Source organism: Aquarana catesbeiana, linkage group LG01 (genome assembly GCF_042186555.1).
Source record: "Aquarana catesbeiana isolate 2022-GZ linkage group LG01, ASM4218655v1, whole genome shotgun sequence".
NCBI lineage: Eukaryota > Metazoa > Chordata > Amphibia > Anura > Ranidae > Aquarana > Aquarana catesbeiana.
In genome coordinates, this window is record NC_133324.1 from 177388567 (window position 1) to 177411107 (window position 22541).

Here is a 22541-nt window from a genome sequence, read left to right on the forward strand (position 1 = left end):
GAGGAACCGGCGTCATGACATGACGCCGATCTGTTGACATGTGATCGCTCCGTCATTTGACGGAGCGATCACATGGTAAACGGCCGCGATCAGCGGCCGTTTACCGTGATCCGTGATGCGCCGGGTCCTCTGGACCCGGCGGTCACGGAAGTTCTCGGGTGCGCGCCCCAGGGGGCGCGCGAGAGCAGTATTCTGGGAGGACGTCCCACGGACGTCCACCCAGAACTAGCCGACCGCGCTGCAGCCGTCTTTCGGCTATGGCCCGGTCGGCAAGTGGTTAAAAATATATATATACCAATATAGTTAGTGCTATAAAAAAATCAGTAAATTAAAGCTGCTATCAATATAGGGTGATCAGATAACCAAACAAATAGTACTAAGTATAAAATTGATGCGCTTTAAATAAATAGTGCACAATATGCTGCTGCGACTAAGCTTAAATCCAGGAATAAAAAATGCATACATGTGAATAAAATAAATACATAATTATGGTGCTAATACATGTGTTAAAATTGCCAAAAAAAAAAAATTGCCAAAAAAAAAAAAAAAAAAAAAGCCAAAAAAAAAATCTTCAAATTGGTGATGTGACGGTTAGTATAAATAAAATAATAATGACACTCTGAGTACAATGTCCAGGCAGAGATAAATAGTGGGAGAAAGTAAAAATAATTAAACAGTTCCTTCCCTTAATCCAGATTGATTGACTCACTGGGTTAGATCGTTTGTATCAGGATATTTAGTTTTTCTTGCATCCCACTTCAACAATTATACTGCTGGTGATTCGGCTCTCAGGATAAAGGTTTTATGCAAAGCAAGCAAAGAAAAAATAGATCATTGTGCAGTGAACTTACTAGATAGTACATAAGCAAAACAGAGACAAGAGATACACTCACAAACTCCCGGTCTATTAGAAGCATTCAAATAAGCAGATTGCAGTCAGCCGCTGTGGACGAGGTTTCCCATAGAGAAACAGCTGCTGTTAACCTTCAGGTGTATTGCAGCACTGAACGTCCTAAGCTCCTCCCACGCGTTACATCACTGACACGTGACTTTTTCAAGGATAAACCCAGGAAGCCATGGCCTCTGTATTTAAGTCCTATGGCATTGTGGTTACCATGGAGACAGCGCTGTGTTCATTGGATCATCATACTGCTTTCTGCTACTAATGACATGTAAATATTTTGGCTTAAGCCTTATTTAATTGTTTTACAAAAAAAAAGGGGAACATATATTTATAAATACAGGTTTGCAAACAAATATAGAACACTTCCAGATAAAAAATAAGAACATAAAAATGGACCTAATTAGTGCAGTCACGAAACTCCCTCCATTGGTAAATAGTGTTACTACACATTCAATGTTAACACCTCAGATCGCATGTCATTACATACTGCGATAGATAGCAAAATCACTAATATGTATGTGTACTTCCGCAAGTAAAATACCAATTGATCCATATTGTGTAGTTACTAGCAACATATTGAATAGGCCCGTATTACACTCACATCCACTAGTGAAAATTATATAAAAAAATATAAAAAAATTAAAATAAAAGATTAAGGTTACATTGTTGCGCCACTAGTTCGCCATTGCAACAATGTTTCAAAAAAAAAAATTATATTGAAAAATTAAATTAAAATACCAAATAAATTGATACACATAATTGACTACATGCACAACCCAAATATTTGATACTATACACTCATTTACAGTAAAATCAAATATATGATCCCTATGATATTAAAAAATAATAAAAATTAATTTTATTAAAATAAATACTAAAATATAGACTATCGTTATTATGATAAAGAGACAATAAATTTACGTACCAGTTAATACCAACGAAATAAAATATAAATTTAAATTTAAAAATTAAAAATTAATATATATGTAATAGATGTTTAAAAATTAATAAGGCATGTCTTGAGAGTATCACGGAGTATTAAAAATCTGATATGAAGCAATTAAGATCAAATTCTATGTTTAGGCCATTTGGCGCAAGAGTCCCCATCTGGAATATCCATTTAGACTCGCTTTTACTGAGTTCCCTTATCTTATTTGAGCCTCTCCAATGTGGCTTGTATTTCTGAATCGCCCAAAATTTCAACTGTTTGGGGTCACTATTGTGGTGCATAGCAAAATGTCTGGAGACATTATGCTTAGGGAAAGATTTTTTGATGTTCTGGATATGTTCCCTTATGCGTTTCCACATAGGCCTCTTGGTTCTACCAATATATTGTAGTGAGCATGAGCATTGCAAAACATATACTACTCCTTCCGTCCTGCACGATATCAAGTCCTTAATAGTATGTTCATTGCCAGTACTTGTTGCTGTGAATTTATTACACTTTTGCCCATTTTGTTGGGTATTGATGCAAGCGTAACATCTTTTACAGGGGAAGAACCCTTTCCCCTGGAAAAAGGATAATTCCGTCAATCTTTTGGGGGGTTCTGGGACGTTTTTGGCAATTAGATCCCTTAATGTGGGGACTCGCCTATAAATGAAGTGAGGCTTATCCGGTAGGATGTTGCAGAGAGTTTTATCTGATTTTAAAAGAGGCCAATGTTTTCTGATGATTCTTTCCATTTTCTTATGTTGAATGCTGTAGTTCATTATCAGTGGTATATCGTTATTATCTTTATTATCTTTGATTTTATCCTGGATCAGAACCTCCCTTGGGGTTTGATTAATCTCCTTGATTTTTTCTGCTATGAATTCCTTGTTATATCCTTTGTCTTCAAACTTTTGTCCCATCAATTGTGCCTGTTTCAGATATTCATTATTATCTGAGCAATTTCTTCTTAGCCGTATGAATTGCCCCTTGGGAATATTGATAAGCCATGGTTCATGGTGACAACTGTTCACTGGTATGTAGCTATTTCTTTCCACTGTTTTAAAATAGGTTCTAGTACTAATGGAATTGTTTACTAGCTGTATTTCTAAATCTAAGAAGTGTACTATTTTTTCACTTATTTCGTATTCAAGCTTGATGTTCTTTTGGTTGATATTTAATTGGTTAAAAAACTGTATTAAGCTAGCTTCGTCACCTTTCCATATTACTATACAGTCATCAATGAACCTTTTGTAAAGCACAATATTGTCTGGGGTATTTGAGAAGATTGCCTCATCCTCCCACTTGGCCATAAAAACATTGGCCACACTTGGAGCATACTTAGCTCCCATTCCAATCCCAGTTAATTGTCTGTAGTAGTTGTCCTTATACCAAAAGTAATTGTGCTGTATTCCAAAAGCCAGGCTTCTTAAAATAAATCTTTTTTGTTTGGATATGAGATGGCTGAATTTGTCCATAGCCCATTTGGATGCTTCTATTGCATCACTATGATCGATAACTGTATATAGCAAAGGTACATCCGCAGTTGCAATGATATATTTTTGATCTCGTTTTAAGTCAAGGGAATCCAGTATTTGTATCAAGTGTTTCGTATCTCTCAGAAATGCTCTAGTTTGAGATACTAACGGCTGTAAAAATTTATCGACATATTCACCTATCCTGGCATTAATAGATTGAATACCATTTATGATAGGTCTGCCCGGCGGTTGTTCTGAATTCTTGTGTATTTTCGGCACGGTGTAGATGATGGGTACTCTACACGTGTCAGGCAATAAATATTTGGACTCTTTTTTGTTTAAAATATTTTTACTTACTCCTTTCCGGATTACATCTGATAATTCCCGTTTGTACTCTCTTGTTGGGTTGCCATTGAATTTAATATAAGTATTAGTATCGCTTAGTTGTCCTAGTAACTCATTATTGTAATATTCTTTAGATAGTACCACAATTGCTCCACCTTTGTCCGCAGGTCTCACTACAATTTCTCTATTTTGTTCTAACCGTTTAATACCTATTTGTATATTGTTGGGTTCAGATATTTTCTTGTATTTTAATTGTTCAAGATTTTGTATTACCATTCTATTGAAGACTTGAATATGCTCATTGTTCAGTACCGGTGGATTAAACAATGATCTGTTTCTGAGGCTACTGTGAATAATGCCTCTTGATGCTTCTGTTTCCAAATTCTGTATACTGGGAGGCTTAGATAGCATGTATTTTTTAATGTTCAGTTTCCTGGTGTACTTTTGTATGTCAATATACGTTTGGAATTTATCAAGATTTCTTGTAGGGGCATATTTTAAGCCTTTGTCTAATGTCGCAAGTTCAGCTCTCGTTAGTTCTGTTCCGCTGAGGTTATATATGCCTTCTCCTAATACTCTCTTTTTCTTTTGGACTTTCCGTCCTGCTCTGCATCCCCTTTTCTGTTTGGGCTTTTTTCCTTGTTGTGGTGTTCTTGTTTGTGGGGGTCTTCGTTCCGGCGATATTCTAAAAAAGACCTTGATTGCTCCTCATCATTATATTCCCTTAATGGTTCATACCTGTTGTTAGTTTGAATGGGACTTCTTGTCGGTTCATGCCTAGATTGTTCAATTCCTCCTCCTTCATTCCTGTTCCGGTTGGATTGATATTCCCGATATTCTTCTCCATTCGTATATTGTTGGTATTCTCTTTGTTCATTTCTCTCAGGGTTTTGGTGATAATCTCTTGATTCATTTCTGTGTGCATATTGGTAGTACTCCCTTGGTTCAGTCCTATAGTTATTAGTTTGGTAATCTCTTGGTTGTTGATAATAGTGTGCTTGGTCCACATAGCCATTATTCCTTCTATTGTCTTCCCGATAATATTGTGGAGCATTCATGCGATTATTCGGTGATTGATAAGGTTTTAAGTAATTACATGGTGACTGATATGGTTTGTTGTTTCTTTTATTGCCATTATTTTTCCAATAAGGTCTTCTGGGGGACTTATTTTTTGTTCTATTTTTCCACCAAGGTTTAGGAGTTCTGGGGCCATCATCATCCCTATATGTTCTACTTTGTTCTATTTCAGGTTGTCTTTCATATTTCAGACCATCAGGTGTTCGCGGTCTTCTTTCTGGTGTTCTGTAGTTAGATTCTCTTCTTGGAGTGATTATTCTTACCTCCCTCTCAGGGGATGAAGCAATGGATTCAGTTTTACCTTGTTTAAGGTTAACCTGCCAATTAAAAACCTGTTCCAAATGATAATCATTGGTATCTCTGAGGTACTTTCTTTTCTTCCTTTGCTTAATTTCTATATCTTTCTGTTCTAAAACTTTATTTAGTTGCTTAGTTAAAGTTGTAAATGGAGCTGTATCTTTAAATGGTTCCAATGTGCTTTTGCACTCTGTGATATGTTGGTTAATTATCTGTAATTTTCTCTGTTTCCTTTTTAGGGCAAAGTGAACTAGATCCATTCCTTTGTCATTAAAAAATTTGTACCATTTATTTACTCCTTCTTGATCCACTAGACCATCACAGATGGGAACCTCCCATCTTAATCTCCTGGGCACCATTTTGTCTTTAATGTACTGTTCATGGGTAGCAATATCCCACCATAGGCTCACCTTTTTCTCCATCAGGTGGCCAAATTTTCTGAAATTCGTATCTAAATCTCCTTTTTCAGTGCTAGGTGCAGTTGAGAAAACATAATCTAAATTTACTGTGCGTTTTTCTACGAAATCAAAAATATCCATATCTGCGACTGTAGGTGTGTTCTGAAGTAATAAGTGCTAAAAAAAATGAATAAAAACCAAGCGCTGATGTGGATAGATATGTGTGATATAAATAAATTGTGCTTAAAAATATATATATATACCAATATAGTTAGTGCTATAAAAAAATCAGTAAATTAAAGCTGCTATCAATATAGGGTGATCAGATAACCAAACAAATAGTACTAAGTATAAAATTGATGCGCTTTAAATAAATAGTGCACAATATGCTGCTGCGACTAAGCTTAAATCCAGGAATAAAAAATGCATACATGTGAATAAAATAAATACATAATTATGGTGCTAATACATGTGTTAAAATTGCCAAAAAAAAAAAATTGCCAAAAAAAAAAAATGCCAAAAAAAAAAATCTTCAAATTGGTGATGTGACGGTTAGTATAAATAAAATAATAATGACACTCTGAGTACAATGTCCAGGCAGAGATAAATAGTGGGAGAAAGTAAAAATAATTAAACAGTTCCTTCCCTTAATCCAGATTGATTGACTCACTGGGTTAGATCGTTTGTATCAGGATATTTAGTTTTTCTTGCATCCCACTTCAACAATTTTACTGCTGGTGATTCGGCTCTCAGGATAAAGGTTTTATGCAAAGCAAGCAAAGAAAAAATAGATCATTGTGCAGTGAACCTACTAGATAGTACATAAGCAAAACAGAGACAAGAGATACACTCACAAACTCCCGGTCTATTAGCATTCAAATAAGCAGATTGCAGTCAGCCGCTGTGGACGAGGTTTCCCATAGAGAAACAGCTGCTGTTAACCTTCAGGTGTATTGCAGCACTGAACGTCCTAAGCTCCTCCCACGCGTTACATCACTGACACGTGACTTTTTCAAAGATAAACCCAGGAAGCCACGGCCTCTGTATTTAAGTCCTATGGCATTGTGGTTACCATGGAGACAGCACTGTGTTCATTGGATCATCATACTGCTTTCTGCTACTAATGACATGTAAATATTTTGGCTTAAGCCTTATTTAATTGTTTTACAAAAAAAAAGGGGAACATATATTTATAAATACAGGTTTGCAAACAAATATAGAACACTTCCAGATAAAAAATAAGAACATAAAAATGGACCTAATTAGTGCAGTCACGAAACTCCCTCCATTGGTAAATAGTGTTACTACACATTCAATGTTAACACCTCAGATCGCATGTCATTACATACTGCGATAGATAGCAAAATCACTAATATGTATGTGTACTTCCGCAAGTAAAATACCAATTGATCCATATTGTGTAGTTACTAGCAACATATTGAATAGGCCCGTATTACACTCACATCCACTAGTGAAAATTATATAAAAAAATATAAAAAAATTGTATGTACAGGGCATTCGAGTAAACAAGCTGTGACTGTCTCCCACAAAGGAGATGTGGTGAGTGACTGATTGAGTGGAAACGTATACATGGGAATCTTTCCTTGTTGCTCTTATTTGGAATGTAAGGATTGGGATACCACTATAATCTAAGTTGTCAATGAACCAATACTCTGTAAGTGTCCAGCCAGTATGGTCTGTGTTCAGAAGGTACTTCATCAGAGTTGAGAGGTTATGAAGGGAAATAGAGCCTAATCTGGTGTTTAATCCCATCAGTATTTAGGGATATCCTGATTGCACCTCACCCACATTTCAATATTGCAACCTACAAAAAACATGTTTATGTTTTGAGCTTACTAAAATGTCTGGCAATCATCCTTCTTACACCCTGAGAAAAGAATCATACCTGAGATTGACTGTGCCTAGGATCTTATTGCCACATAAGAGTGCTTAGTGCTTAGGCTTGGTTCACACTGACACGACTTGGGATCTGACCCCAAGTCGCATCACATGTGAAATCCCATGTTAGTCAATGAGAACTGTCTTAATTAGCACTACTTAAGTCGCTCAGACTTCAGAAAAGGTTCCTGAACTACTTCAAGGCGACTTCTATCTGACTTATGGCCATAGACTCTAATGGAAGTCACCTCCAAGTTGGATTCCCATCTATATTGTGATTTGGATCCGACATCACAGGAAGATTACTCAGACATTCCTTGAAAGTGACTTTAAAGTCATATCAAAGTGGTACTCAAGTACATCAAGTTGCCAGCAAATTGCCAGGAAGTCACCTGGCAAAGTTGCAGTAGTCTGAACTCAGCCTAAGAGCATGTTCAGTGTAGCTCTGTCATTCTGCACTTAGATAAAGGCACCACAAACCACAATGCTTGATGGAAGCAGCACGTCAATGAGAAAAGTAATTAATGTTGGCATAAGGTTCTTGGGCATCTGAGGTGAAAAGGCCAAGGTTCAGCCCACCCCTGTATGACTTGTAATCTAGTATAGCAAAATAGGTTTCAGGTCCTGCCCTTTTTTCACCTCCTTCTGACAATTTTTGTCCTGTGCTGCACCACAGAAGCAGGTACTCACATGCATTTTTTGACTACTGGGCTATGCTTGCCCTTCACTAGCATGTACAGTGGCAATGCGTTTTGCTGGACCACACTGTCACTTTTTGGGTCCTTATGACCCACAGACATGTGGTCAAACAAGCATAGTCATGAACAGTATATTACCATGCAAAATGGGCAAATAAAATGGTGGCTGGAAAGAATGCAGGATGGGGAAAAATTCTGGAGCTGATGGTGAAGCACTATGTCCTGCACCTCAGTGATGGTCATCTCTGAACAGTGCATTCATTTTGCCTCCCCTCTTCACTTCTCAGAACAACCAGTCCCTGTGAAGAGCCCTAGAGATCCAGCCAACATGCTACCACAATGTTTGGCAGCTAGTATGCCTATGGGACTGGGGACACAGTGGACCATAGAATCTGGAAGCCTGCCGGGCACAAGCAGGCAGAGACATAGTTGGACCCATGCCAACAGGCCAGGTTGTGTGTGATAACAGCACTAACCTGCTGGTCTCCCTGCCACTGTTCACATATGTACTTCAGCAGGCACATGTCCCTATGGTAGGTCAGCAGTTTCTGTTTTAAGTACCTTGGCTTTCAGAATGTCCTGCAGCAGACTAGAAGAGTGTATGACTACATTGGGCTGTAGTAGCCACTGAGTTTTTCTTGGCCAAAATGCAGCAACAACACAAGTTGCCTAGCAACTGCCTGTATTTGCTATACACCCATACACAAAAGCTTCAGGTTGGCCATTTGGCAGCAGCTGCACCAGCAGCATCAGACCATTACCACTTCAGTGGCTCCTGATTCAGAATGTATACACTATTGTGTCACCATTCTAAAAGGCATCAAGAATAGTTTGCAGCAATGAGGTAGGCTGGCCCACACACTTTGTGGGGTAATAGATAGGGAACTTGAGACATAGTAGTGGGAAAAAGAGTACCATTTCCTATTGCCTTAAAATCCTCTGTTTACTGGCTCCATCCCTGTGAGCTAAGGGCAGCAGGAAGTAGAAGAAAAATAAAAGCAGAAGGAGGGTTGGGAGGGTTGGGGGTGCTGCCAGTAAAGGGAAGTAGGGTTCTAGTGGTGTTCAGGAAAAGGAAATTTTTTGTGGATATTTCACCCCTCCCTGATCCCAAGGGAGAACTTAACAGTCAGCTATGCCACCATCCACGAGGAAGCACAAAACACTCCAAGGTAGCACATCAAAGCACCTCCTTGCCACATTTCCTGAAAGTGGCTGGATCCACCAGGCTGTCTTCCCTCCAAAGAAGGTATCCTTGGTTTCACACATATTGGTTAAATCCAAAAAAGTCCTTTGTGTGTGACTTGTCATTGCACACTTTTGCACAACTGAATTTAACGCCAAAGCACCCTCCTATTTCACCCCCCTTATTTGTCATAGCTGCAATTACTTTTATTTAATTTGGAGGTTTTATTCCATCACACTGGCAAAGCTGCAGGGGGCATCAAAGGGCATAGGCTGGCTGTCCACAGCCAATACAACAAAAATGGCTTGCCAACAGCCAATTTACCTCCCGTCAACAGTATTTTTTTTGTTATGTTACCTATTTGGTAACATTTTTCAAGCTTAGCATTTCTTTACCCTTTTCACGTGTAGTCATGAAAAATTTTATTATTATTATTATTGGTTTTTATATTAGACCGCGCCTGTTCAGATCAAGCAAAGATGGCTGGTAGGATTGCTTTCAAAACATCAGATTCATTAACTTTTGGGTACTTGGGCCAGACAACTAGTGGAAGGTGGCCATATATGCAATTCAGGTACTATCCTATCCTGCTGCAGATACCATATAAGAGAGGGCCTTTACCATACTACATTATATTTCTGACTAAAAAGCTGCATTATAATTATCTGGGGGGAGGGTGTTAGGTTCTTTTGGGTGCACCATGTACAGTATATACAGTATATAAATAGGATCTTCAAACTGTATGAAAAAAATATGATACAGTATTTATAGCTGCTGACTTTTAATAAAAGGTCACTTACCTGTCCAGTGATCCAGCACCATTCTCCCCCCGGGCTGGTCCTTCACCAATCTTTGCATCCCCGGCGCTGACACTTTTAGTAAGGAAAGTCTGGTGTGACTCCCACTGCACATGCGCTGTGCTTTGTGAATGATCCTGCAGCCTTCTGGGACCTATGATGTGTCCCAGAAGACTGTGGGCAAATGGGAGGGGGGGTTCAAACTTTTACTCGGATTGCCTGAGCACGCTGTTAAATTACTTGTACTAGGTCTATTTTAAACGCAGACATTTTATGCCATTTCCTCTTGAATAAGTCCATGCTAGTGTGTAATATATCCACAGAAAAAGCCCCCAAATATCGCTGTACCTATTTACCCAATGTTTATCATATTTGTACTAGGCCCATTGTAATATATACTATAATCTTCCATGTTAGGGTGCAAAAGAATTAGTAGAAAAGCCCTCAAAATATTGTTGTGATTACAGGTAATCACTTTTTTTTGCAGAACCCTCTTTATTATTTCAGCTAAATAATGAAATAAGTTGTAATAGGTTCCATTTTAAACAGGACCCCCAGCAGCCACAAGAAACCCCATTGGGATGTAATGTTTTTGATGTAGTGCCTACAGAAACATATTTTTTCAACAGGACCCCCTCCAGCCATGTTAAAATCCAGAGATCAACATCACATTGCATGTGCTATGTACACAGATTTTTTGGGTCGCATTTTCCAAGGCAGAAACCAGGCAGCATTTACTGAGAAATAAAAAATATAGTGTACTGTGCTAGCTATGGCCAGTGGTCCAAAATGGCCACTCAATAGTCCTAGGGATTTGCTTCTCACTTTAAATAGTAAAACTTTTGGTTTAGATACATTTTCTATTTGCAAATACAGAACTTGCTCAGCCCCTAATAGCTGAGTGTGCATAATCTCTTCCTCATGCACATTATGTACAGTGTTCACTTTTACTAGGTCCCATTTTGAAAAGACCTTCAACATTAATTTTAATATCTAGAAGTCAACATTAGAGAGTCATTTATTTTCAGAAAAATAAACATGTAAAGATTGCTGTTACATTCCCAAAATTATATTAGGACCACCAACATCTATTTTAAAATGTTTTGCCTATATTTGCAGTATGAAAATATTTGTACTAGGCCCCAGTTTGAACAGGGCTCACAACTTTTGTAATTTATTTTCAGAAAAATACCCCAAACGATTGTATTATACACATTCACAGTATTAAAGTATTTACACTGGAATACAATTTTAATATGACCCCCAACAGCCATTTTAAATCTAGAAATAAAAATTTGAGTGTCCTTTTTTACTAAATCACCGCAAACAATTGTAGTGCCTACAATTACAATATTACGTTGTTTGCACTAGGCCCAAATTTGAACATGAGCTCGGACAGCAATTTGTAAGTCTAAAAATAAACATAATGTAAATTGATTTCAAGGAAAAAGCACACAAGATATTGTTTTGCCAGCTTTCACAATACCAAATTATTTACACTAAACTACAATTTAAATAGGACCCCAAAATCAATTTCTAAAGCTACAAATCAATGTTAGAGTGTATTTATTCCCCGAAAAAGAGCAAAAGAAGATAGTTTTGCCTACATTCCCAGTACTAACTTATTTGCCCTAGGCGACAGTTGCCCTAGGCCACAACATTTGAGTGTCATTTATTCCAAAATAGGACACCACACACAAATAATTGTAACATCTCTATTCAAAGTATTAAATTATTTGCAATAAGCACCCATGTAAACAGGACATCAACAGCCATTTTTAAAAATAAATATCAATATTTGCAATATCAATCTTTACAATACTAGATCATTGCACTAGGCTCCAATTTGAACAGAGCTCACAACAGTGATTTTTAAATCTAAAAAAAAAATCAGCAATAGGCTCTTGGGAACCCTGGCTGTTATACAGTAGATAGGGGGGTGGCACATTATAAAACTCTTATGGTTCTCCATTCTAAGCCACGTAATCATGGTTCAATAGCTAAAAAGTGCATGATTGGTGATAGCTGCAGTGGCAGCAAACAATCCAATTAGTTTACTATTTTCACAACTTCTGAACAGCTAGTGTTCAATTCAAAATCATGGTCATCCCAAACTAAAAGCTCTTCTCTAGTATTAACTAAAAATATGGTTTGACAAAAAGCTGTACTATATTTGCAGTTTATTGATCATCAAATATAGCTTTGTGCCCATGATAACATATTGACATCTAACATAAAGTACATAATTAATAATAATTTGCCACAGCATAATATACCAAGAAAATGGACTAAATGTTATATAGTATCAAATAATATGCTTAGCAAGAACAGGGCTGCTGTTAGAAATCACGGGGCCCCATACAGCCTACCTGACAGGGCCCACCCCTCGATCCCCCCTCCCGGGTGAAAGTGACTGAGGACATAGATTTATCAGTCCCTTTCTCTACAGCCTCAACTGCACAGATGAATGAATAGAAAGTACTCTGAGGCTTCCTGCTCATTCACAAACGGAAGCATAGTAAACACAGTTTATTACACTTCAGTGATAAATGGATACAGGAGTGATTGTTACCGATAGCTCACTGTGTTCATTCAGGAAAGGAAGGGGCCAGTAAATGACACCCCCCGTGTGCCTGCTGCAGCTGCCAGCAGAAGAGGAGGGAAGCTAGCAGCGCTGCAGGCCTCCCTTTGTGCCCCTTCACCCAGACAGCAGATGGAAGAGATGCATGCGCTAAACCAATCCCCTTGCAGTGCAGCCGGAAGGAGGGAGATGAGGAGAAGCTGGCAGTGCTGCAGTGGGAGACAGAAAAGGATTGGTGTCTGCAATAATACAGTACAGACAGCCCTCCTACTCAGCAGGTGCCTGAGCCCCCATTTTGAATTGATGGGGCCCAGACCCAGTACAGGATGGCTGTCTGTACTGCCTTATCAGTGGCCCTGAGCAAGAATACTTGGCTCTTTGTGGCATAATTCCCCAGTCTATCCAGAGATGTTAATTACTAGCTGAAGGTCAGGTTTTTGTCTGTTCTTCATAATTTACAGTGAGACATGGTTTGGATGTTTTCTGTTATGCCTTCAATAGCTGACAAGAGAACTTTCCAGTGTCACTAGTTGTTGACTGCCTTGACATATACTGTTAGTACATAGACGTTTTTGTGGCCTTCTTCCCCTTAATATCTGATGTTTTTTGTTACCATACTTCCTGTCACCTAGCATCGATTTTTAGTTGTATCAACTTAGCATTTTTTTTTTGTTTATTCAACCAAAAGTGTACTTCTTTAGGTGGGGAAAGAAACAGGGGTTTCAGAAGAGAGGTTCATAAATTCTGTTTGGTGACTGAGTGTCAGGGCTGGACTCAGCCCTTCCTTCTCTGAGCTGGCCACTCAGCTGTCGGCTAATTGCCAGCTCCCATCTCTCTCCACAGTTACTCAGCTGTTGATGATATCCTGCTCATCAGTCTTGCCTACTTAAACCGTCCAGTCCAGAGGATCTGCTTTGCTGACATCCCTTCTGGCTCTAGATCCTGCTTGCTGTTTTACTACATTGATCCCTGACTTCTGTCTTGACTGACTATCCATTACTGAACTTTGGCTATGTTTTGACTACGTTTGTTCTTTTTACTTTTATTACTAAACAAGTGTGATTAAACTGTACTTCTGTCTCGGTCTGATTTCATGGTTTCTGACAGCAGAGGAAGGTCATGAATTCAGAAGATGCAGTCAATCCACTTGTTGGTAATATTTTTTCCAGATTGGATGAACTGGATCACTGCATGGATCAGTTTGCCATGGCGTTATAAACGCTCCTGAGTCGCACGGCTCACCTGGAATCTCCCACTGTGGCCGCCCCGGTACAACCCATGTTGCAGGCCAACCCTGTTGCTGCTCCAGTCTCTGTGCAGGCATCCGCCTTGAGTATTACATCTATAAGAGGTATGCCTGGTTCCGCTCCACCTCCCCAGTGATTTGGGGGCGATCCAGTCCAATGCAGAGGGTTTCTCAATCAGGTTGAGATATACTTTGAGATGCTGCCCCAGGCAAAGTAGGTTTTGTGATATCTTTGCTTTCTGAGAGAGCCTTGGCCTCGGCAAACCCTCTATGGGAGATGCAAAAACCTGTTGTCTTGAGCTACCCTGAGTTTGTGGCCTCGTTTAAAAGGGTATTTGACGTTCCCATACTCTTCTGGTGCCAAATGCCTCATGTCCATCAAACAGAGTAAAAGAACTGTTGCCGACTACGCCATTGAATTCTTTACTCTGGCAGCAGAGGTTGCGTGGAACAATGAGGCCCTCGTGGCTTCTTTTTCTTATGGTCTCTCAGATACCATCAAGGATGAGATAGCAGCCCGAGATATACCAACTGAGCTTGAGAAGTTGATCATGTTTGCCATCCTCATTGATTCCAGGCTCGGAGAAAGACTCTCTTTTAAGGAGAGCTTGCGGAAGCCACCTGTACACTCCGAGCCTAGCAGTCCCACCCGTGCCTCCCTCACCTTTCATGCCTCCTGGTACAGAGTCGGTCAGTGAAGGTGAACCCATGCACTTGGGTTTCACGCGTCTCTCTGCGGATGAGAGAACCTTTAGGGGGAGGGAGAGATTGTGCCTTTATTGTGGCCAGGCAGGCCACTTTTTGAAGTCTTGTCCTACCCGTTCAGGGAATGGCCGAACCTTGAGGTCCTGTAATGGATAGACCTTAGGTGGCATTGTTTCATCCCCAGAAGGATAAGCCCCTGATTTCGGTTACCCTTTCTTGGGTTGAGTCATCCATCGAAATACAGGCTCTAATTGACTCTGGGGCTGCAGGCCTGTTCATTGAGGCTGCCTTTGTTTCTGCTCCTGTGTTGGCACATCCTGATCCTACGTTACCTTTGATTCTTGAGCTTGATGCTTCTGAGACTGGTGTTGGCGCCCTTCTGTCTCAACGTCCTACCTCTGAGAGCACTATGCATCCTTGTGGCTACTTTTCCAAGAAATTGTCACCTGCGGAGTGCAATTACGAGTTTGGTGACAGAGAGCTGTTGGCGATCATTTTTGCCCTGAAAGAATGGAGACATCTCCTCAAAGGTACCACTGTGACGGTTCTCATTCTTACTGATTATAAGAATCTCACATTCTTGTCTGAGGCTAAACGCCTCTCTCCCAGAAGGGCGCAATGGGCTCTTTTCTTGTCAAGTTTCAATTACATTGCCTCATTCTTACCCGGTACTAAGAATGTAAGGGCTGACGCCTTGTCATGACAATTTTCCTCCACTTCCAAGTTGAAGTCGGTTCCAGTTCCTGTGATTCCTGCTGATCGTATTCTGGCTACGGTTCACACCAGTCTCACTTCTCCTTTGGGTGAACAAATTCTTGCTGCTTAGGTCCATGGGTCTCCTGAGAAACCTTGTGACTGCTGCTTTGTCAAAGAGAGTCTCTGTACTGCTGTGCTCCAGACTTACCATTCTTCCAAGGCTGCTGGCAACCCTGGGAAGAATCAGCTCGTTTGGGCCATTTCTCAACAATTTTAGTGGCCTAGTCTACGTGCTGATGTAACGGCCTTCGTAGCTGCCTGTTCCGTGTGTGCTCAGAGTAAGACTCCATGACACCTTCAAGTAGTCCTCCTACAACCCATACCCAATGGAGAGAGGTCCTGGACCCACCTGTCTATGGATTTCATTGTGGAGTTACCCAACTCCCATGGCAACACAGTTATCCTTATGGTGCTTGACCGGTTCTCAAAGATGTGTCATTGTATTCCACTTAAGAAGTTGCCCACTTCTAAGGAACTGGCTTCCATTTTTGCTTGCAAGATCTTTTGCTTACATCGGCTACCCAAGGTGATTCTCTCAGACAGGGGTAGTCAGTTTGTGTCCCGGTTCTGCCTTTTGTGCACAGTATGGAATTCAGTTTGCAGTCTAATGGGGCTGCAGAACGAGCCAATCAATCCTTGGAGCAATTCCCACGTTGCTATATTTCTGACCATCATAACAACTGGTCAGACCTATTACCATGGGCAGAGTTTTCTCACAACAGTGCCTTGAATTCTGCTTCCCGATTGTCCCCGCTTATGGCGAACTATAGTTTCCAACCTTCCACGTTGCCTAACTTATTTGTTCTGCAGAGTAGTCCTGTGAGGAGCATCTCCGTGGTCTTCATTCCACTTGGGCACAAGTCCAGGAGGCTTTACATCATGCTAATGATAGGTACAGACTCCATGCTGACCGCAGACGCCTGCCTGCGCCTTGCTACCAGGTTGGGGACAAGGTCTGGCTGTCATCTCATCAACCTCAGGCTTCGTGTTTTCTCACTGAAGTTCGTACCTCGGTTTATTGGGCCTTTCCGTATTCTTCACAGGATTAACCCAGTGGCTTGCGCATTAGACCTTCCTTCTAATATGCATATTTCGAATGTATTTCATGTCTTCTTATTAAAACCCTTGGTCTGCAACCGCTTTATCACCTCTGTGCCATGTCCTCACCCTGTACAGGTTGAGAACCATGAGAAGTATGAAGTACAGTCAATTGTTGACTCCCGTAGGTTCCGTGGGTGCATACAGTACCTGGTGCATTGGAAAGGGTACAGTTCAAAGGAATGCTCTTGGGTCTCATCTTCAGACATACATGCCCCTGTCGTCCTCCGTGATTTCCATAGATGTTTTCACCTCAAGCCTGGTGGTCCTCTGAGGGGGAGGGGTTGTTGAGGAGGGGGTACTGTCAGGGCTGGGCTCAGCGCTTCCTTCTCTGAGCTGACCGCTCAGCTGTCTGTTAATTGCCAGCTCCCATCTCTCTCCACAGTTACTCAGCTGTTGTTGATATCCTGCTCGTCAGTCCTGCCTACTTAAGCCATCCAGTCTAGAGGATCTCTGCCTTAGCCTTGGTCAACATCACAGAGATGATCTCCTGCGTTCCTGTTTAAGGACTTGCTTTGCTGACATACCTTCTGGCTCCAAATCCTGCTTGCTGTTTCACTACCTTGATCCCTGACTTCTGGCTTGGCTGACTATCCATTCCGTTTACTGAACTTTGGCTATGTTTTGACTACGTTTGTTGTTTTTACTTTTATTATTAAACAAGTGTGATTTAACTGTACTTTTGTCTCAGTCTGATTTCATAGTTTCTGACACTGATGTCATCTGAACCTTATATCGAAGTGGGCTTACTTTTGCTAGTTCAATAAAAGAAAACAATTTGTCTTTCAAGTTCTTTTATATTCTATTGCATTTTTTAAAATCTTTTACTTTTCCCTAGTTGTATTATTATTTTCTAATGCAAAGACTGTAACAAGTATGGCCAGATAATTGAGGTGGCAGGAGAACAGGGGGATGGTGTTGTTGAGGGGCGTACAAAGAAAAGGCAGAAGGACAATATTTTTGAGTGGGGCTAGAAAGAAAAAAGCACAACTGGTTGGCATTGAGAGGGAAGAAGGACAGACAAGAAAAGAAACAATGAGACTGAAACAATTAGCAAAATAGGAATTGCAAAATGAGGATGCAAAAGAAAGAATGAGACAAGTTTGTAGAGGACGAAACAATAAGGGCAATGTTCCTCTAGAGAGAAGGCGAGTGGTTCTCTGTTCATTTGTTTTGTAATTGCTCGGAGTCCATTCACCTTCTCCTATGGCATCATTTACTTGCTGACTGGAGCATTGAAATGGAGCTTCATCACTGCTCTTTTTCTAGCAATTGAGATTCTGCAGTGTTCAGTCCAGGGATCACCAGCAGAAGAATTACCTGCGTGATATCAGCCTAAGATCTATTGATCTATCTATGTATGGGATATCTATCTATCCCCTTTGTGAAACCCAATGTAAATGGAGTCAGTGATATAAGATCTTCTCTGTCCAGCACTGTGATCACAGGTCAGAAAGGGAGCAGGTGAGCATTTGTTGCTAGCTGCAGTTTATACTTTGATAGAGGTATGCATGGGAGGCGCTGTCCCAGTATCTTGTAATATTGTTGGCACAACTCAGGCCTGGATTCATACATAAATTCATATCATTGCTAAGGGCTCACAGCATTTTTCTCACCATTGTACATGCAGATATGGTTAAATTTGGTGTTGTAAAGGATTCCTATAGAACAGTTAACTTAGCTTATAGGCAGCCCGACCGCCTATATATTATATCTAAAAATAATATATCAGAATATTATACCATATATGGGTAGACTAATGTTCCATCAGTTGATTTTTTGGCAACATGTCTACCTGGGATGCAAAACACTCCAACAAATTCATGGTGCCACAAGGAACTGGTCCTACATATCTTCTGTTGGTCCCAAACTTTGCCCAGTTCAAATGCAAACAAAAAATGGGTCCACACCGCCCACTACTAGACTCTAGACTGAGGTTTAATAATATAAACAGATGCACACTGGGGACACATATTAATATAAGATAATCAAATAATATATAATATAAGTTGGACCTTACCACTAAACACTCTGGTTGATTTACTAAATGTGACCTGGGAAAAGTGTGTGTGCCGCTCAGGCTCGATAGGGAGGGGGTATGTAGACAGTGCATCCGCAGCTGCTGCTAAGGTGCTGACTAGGGATGAGCCGAACACCCCCCCGGTTCAGTTCGCACCAGAACATGTGAACGGACCGAAAATTCACACGAACGTTAGAACCCCATTGACGTCTATGGGACTTGAACGTTCAAAATCAAAAGTGCTCATTTTAAAGGCTAATTTGCATGGTATTGTCCTAAAAAGGGTTTGGGGACCCGGGTCCTACCTCAGGGGACATGTATCAATGCAAAAAAAACTTTTAAAAACGGCCGTTTTTCGGGAGCAGTGATTTTAATGATGCTTAAAGTAAAAAAAAAAGTGAAATATTACTTTAAATATCATACCTGGGGGGTGTCTATAGTATGCCTGTAAAGTGGCGCATGTTTCCCGTGTTTAGAACAGTCCCTGCACCAAATGTCATTTTTAAAGGAAAAAATCTCATTTAAAACTGCTTGCGGGTTTAATGTAATGTCCGGTCCTGGCAATATGGATGAAAATCAGTGAGACAAACGGCATGGGTACCCCCCAGTCCATTACCAGGCCCTTTGGGTCTTAAACCCCGCACCCAAATTAAATTAAGGAAAGGTGTGGGGCCACCAGGCCCTATATACTCTGAGCAGCAGTATTCAGGCGGTGCAAACAAGACAGGGACTGTAGGTTTGTTGTTAAGTAGAATCTGTTTGTAATTTTGAACGGGTACATTTTTAATGTGTTTAGCTCCAGCCAAAAAATCTTTTTTAAGCTTTTTGGAAAACATAGGGAAGGGTTATCACCCCTGTGACATTTGTTTTGCCGTCTTTCCTCCTCTTCAGAAGATTTCACCTCACTTTTTGTCCCAATGACAAATGTTTTTTGAAAATTTGGGTTTTTTTGTGGAACAAGGATTGGAAAGCATCAGTGGAAAGGAGAAATGTTTTTCCCATATTAACTCTTACAGGAGAGAATTTCCCTTCCTAGGGGTAGATTTCATCTCACTTCCTGTTGTCTCCTTCCGTTTGCAAGTAGGAGTCGTTTGTAAGTTAGATGTTTGAAAGTAGAGGCCTGCCCTATATAATCAGCAGAAATTTGGGCCTTAGGTGTTGTTGTGGCCACAACACTGTAAGCCCTCACAGGGCCCTGCTGTGAAATATTAGATCAAGAATTGTAATTACATGCCCCTGTTAAACAGGGGCAGAAAAATTGGGCCTTTGGTGGTGGTGGTGGTGGGGCTGGTGCCACAACACTGTAAGTCCTCACTCGCTCTTGGTGGGTGCAGAAATGGGCCCTGCTGTGTTGAACAGGGGCTGAAAAATTAGGCCTTAGGCAATGGTGCTGGTGCCACAACACTGCAACCCCTCACAGACACTCTAGTTGGAATGCAGGAACGAGCCCTGCTGCAAAGTATTGCATCAAAAATTGTAATTACACGCCCCTGTTAAACAGGGGCAGAAAAATTGGGCCTTAGGCACTGGTGCCACAACACTGCAACCCCTCACAGATACTCTAGTTGGAATGCTGAAATGAGCCCTGCTGCAAATTATTGCATCAAAAATTGTAATTACACGCCCCTGTTAAACAAGGGCTGAAAAATTGGGCATTAGGCACTGGTGCTGGTGCCACAACACTGCAACCCCTCACAGATACTCTAGTTGGAATGCTGAAATGAGCCCTGCTGCAAAGTATTGCATCAAAAATTGTAATTACACGCCCCTGTTAAACAGGGGCTGAAAAATTGTGCCTTAGGCACTGGTGCTGGTGCCACAACACTGCAACCCCTCACAGATACTCTAGTTGTAACGCAGAAACGAGCCCTGCTGCAAAGTATTGCATCAAAAATTGTAATTACACGCCCCTGTTAAACAGGGGCTGAAAAATTGTGCCTTAGGCACTGGTGGTGGCGCCCAGAACCAAAAATGTTCTTACAAGCTATCAGCATGATGATTGAGGAGGAAGAGGATAATTTCTCAGGGATAGTCACTCAGCATCAGTATAGGCAGTCTTTGAAGGGATCTGAGATTTCAAAAAAAATTATTCGGTTACATCAGCATCTGGTGCTTGGTAGCTGGTGGTGATCCAAGACTGATTCATTTTTATGAAGGTCAGTCGATCGACCGAGTCGGTGGACAGACGCACCCTGTGATCGGTTACAAAGCCTCCAGCAGCACTGAATGTGCGTTCCGTAAGAACGCTGGATGCAGGACAGGCCAGTAGCTCAATTGCATACTGTGCAAGCACTGGCCAGTGATCCATCCTCAAGACCCAGTAACCCAGAGGATTTTCGGTGGGAAAGGTGTCCAAGTCAGATCTTGCCCCTAGGTATTCCTGCACCATGTAAAACAGACGCTGGCGATGGTTGCTGGAACCGATCATACCTTGGGGCTGCGGACCAAAAAATTGTCTGAACGCATCGGTCAGACGGCCACCTTCTCCACCGCTCCTTCTTTGACTGCCCGAAGCCTCAGCAACACGTTGTCCAGAAAGAGGAGTTTGTAACCTCCCAGTCTCTGGGAACGCTTTGCACAGACCTTTCTGCAAGGCCTCCCGAAGATGTTTCATCCTCTGCTCCCTCTGCGATGGCAAGATAAGGTCTTCAACCTTACCCTTGTAACGTGGATCAAGGAGGGTTGCCAGCCAGTATTGGTCCTTCTCCTTGATACCACGAATACGAGGATCCTTAAGCAGGCTTTGCAGGATCAGGGAGGCCATGCAGCGTAGGTTTGCTGAGGCATTCGGTCCAGAGTCCTCTGGGTCACTAAGGACGACATGGTCCGCAGCCACCTCCTCCCAGCCACGTACAAGTCCATGTGTTTCTTGGGACTGATCCCTTAAAGACTGCTGCTGATGCTGAGTGCCAGGCTCCACCTCCATACTGACACAATCTTCCTCCTCCTCCTCCTCGTCCTCTTCCTGTGTGATCGGCGGGCACGCAGGAACACTGTCTGGATAAAGGGGGCCTTGAGAGCTAAGGAAGTCCTCCTCTTCCTGCCTCTGTTCTGCCTCAAGTGCCCTGTCCATTATTCCACGCAGTGTGTGCTCCAACAGGTGGACAAGGGGGACAGTGTCACTGATGCATGCACTGTCACTGCTCACCATCCTCGTGGCCTCCTCAAATGGTGACAGGACAGTGCATGCATCCCTGATCATGGCCCACTGGCGTGGGGAAAAAAAAACAAGCTCCCCTGACCCTGTCCTGGTGCCATAGTCGCACAGGTACTCATTGATGGCCCTCTGCTGCGTGTGCAGCCGCTGCAACATGGCCAACGTTGAGTTCCACCTGGTGGGCATGTCACAGATTAGGCGGTTCTTGGGCAGGTTAAACTCCTTTTGGAGGTCGGTCAGCCGAGCACTGGCATTATATGACCGGCGGAAATGCACACAGACTTTCCTGACCTGCCTCAAGACATCCTGTAAGCCCGGGTACCTGGCCAAGAACCGCTGCACCACCAAGTTAAGGACGTGAGCCAAACAGAGCACATGGGTCATTTGTCCCTGTCGGAGGGCAGAGAGGAGGTTGGTGCCATTGTCGCAAACCACCATTTCTGCCTTAAGTTGGTGTGACGTCAACCACCTCTGAACCTGCCCCTGCAGAGCTGACAGAACCTCTGCCCCAGTGTGACTCCTGTCCCCCAAGCACACCAGCTCAAGCACCGCATGGCATCTTTTGGCCTGCGTACTTGCGTAGCCCCTTGAACGGCTACAGAGCACCGCTGGTTCCGAGGACAAAGCACAGGAAGAGGCCATGGAGGAAGAAGAAGAGGAGGGGGTGGAGGAGAGTGGTGTGTCACAATCATTAGCATTTTGGAGGCGTGGTGGCGGAACAACCTCCAACACTACTGCACCTTGTCCTGCATCCTTCCCAGCTGCTAGCAGAGTCACCCAATGCGCCGTGAAACTTAGGTAACGTCCCTGTCCATGCCTGCTGGACCATCAGTCAGCAGTAATATGGACCTTACCACTGATCGGCGCTGCAGCAGCTGGGGCAGGGAAATTTGCCTGGTACAATCTGACGTCGGTGTACCAAAAGCAGATTGCCCACAAGTACTTGGCTGTGACACACCTAATTCTACACCTTC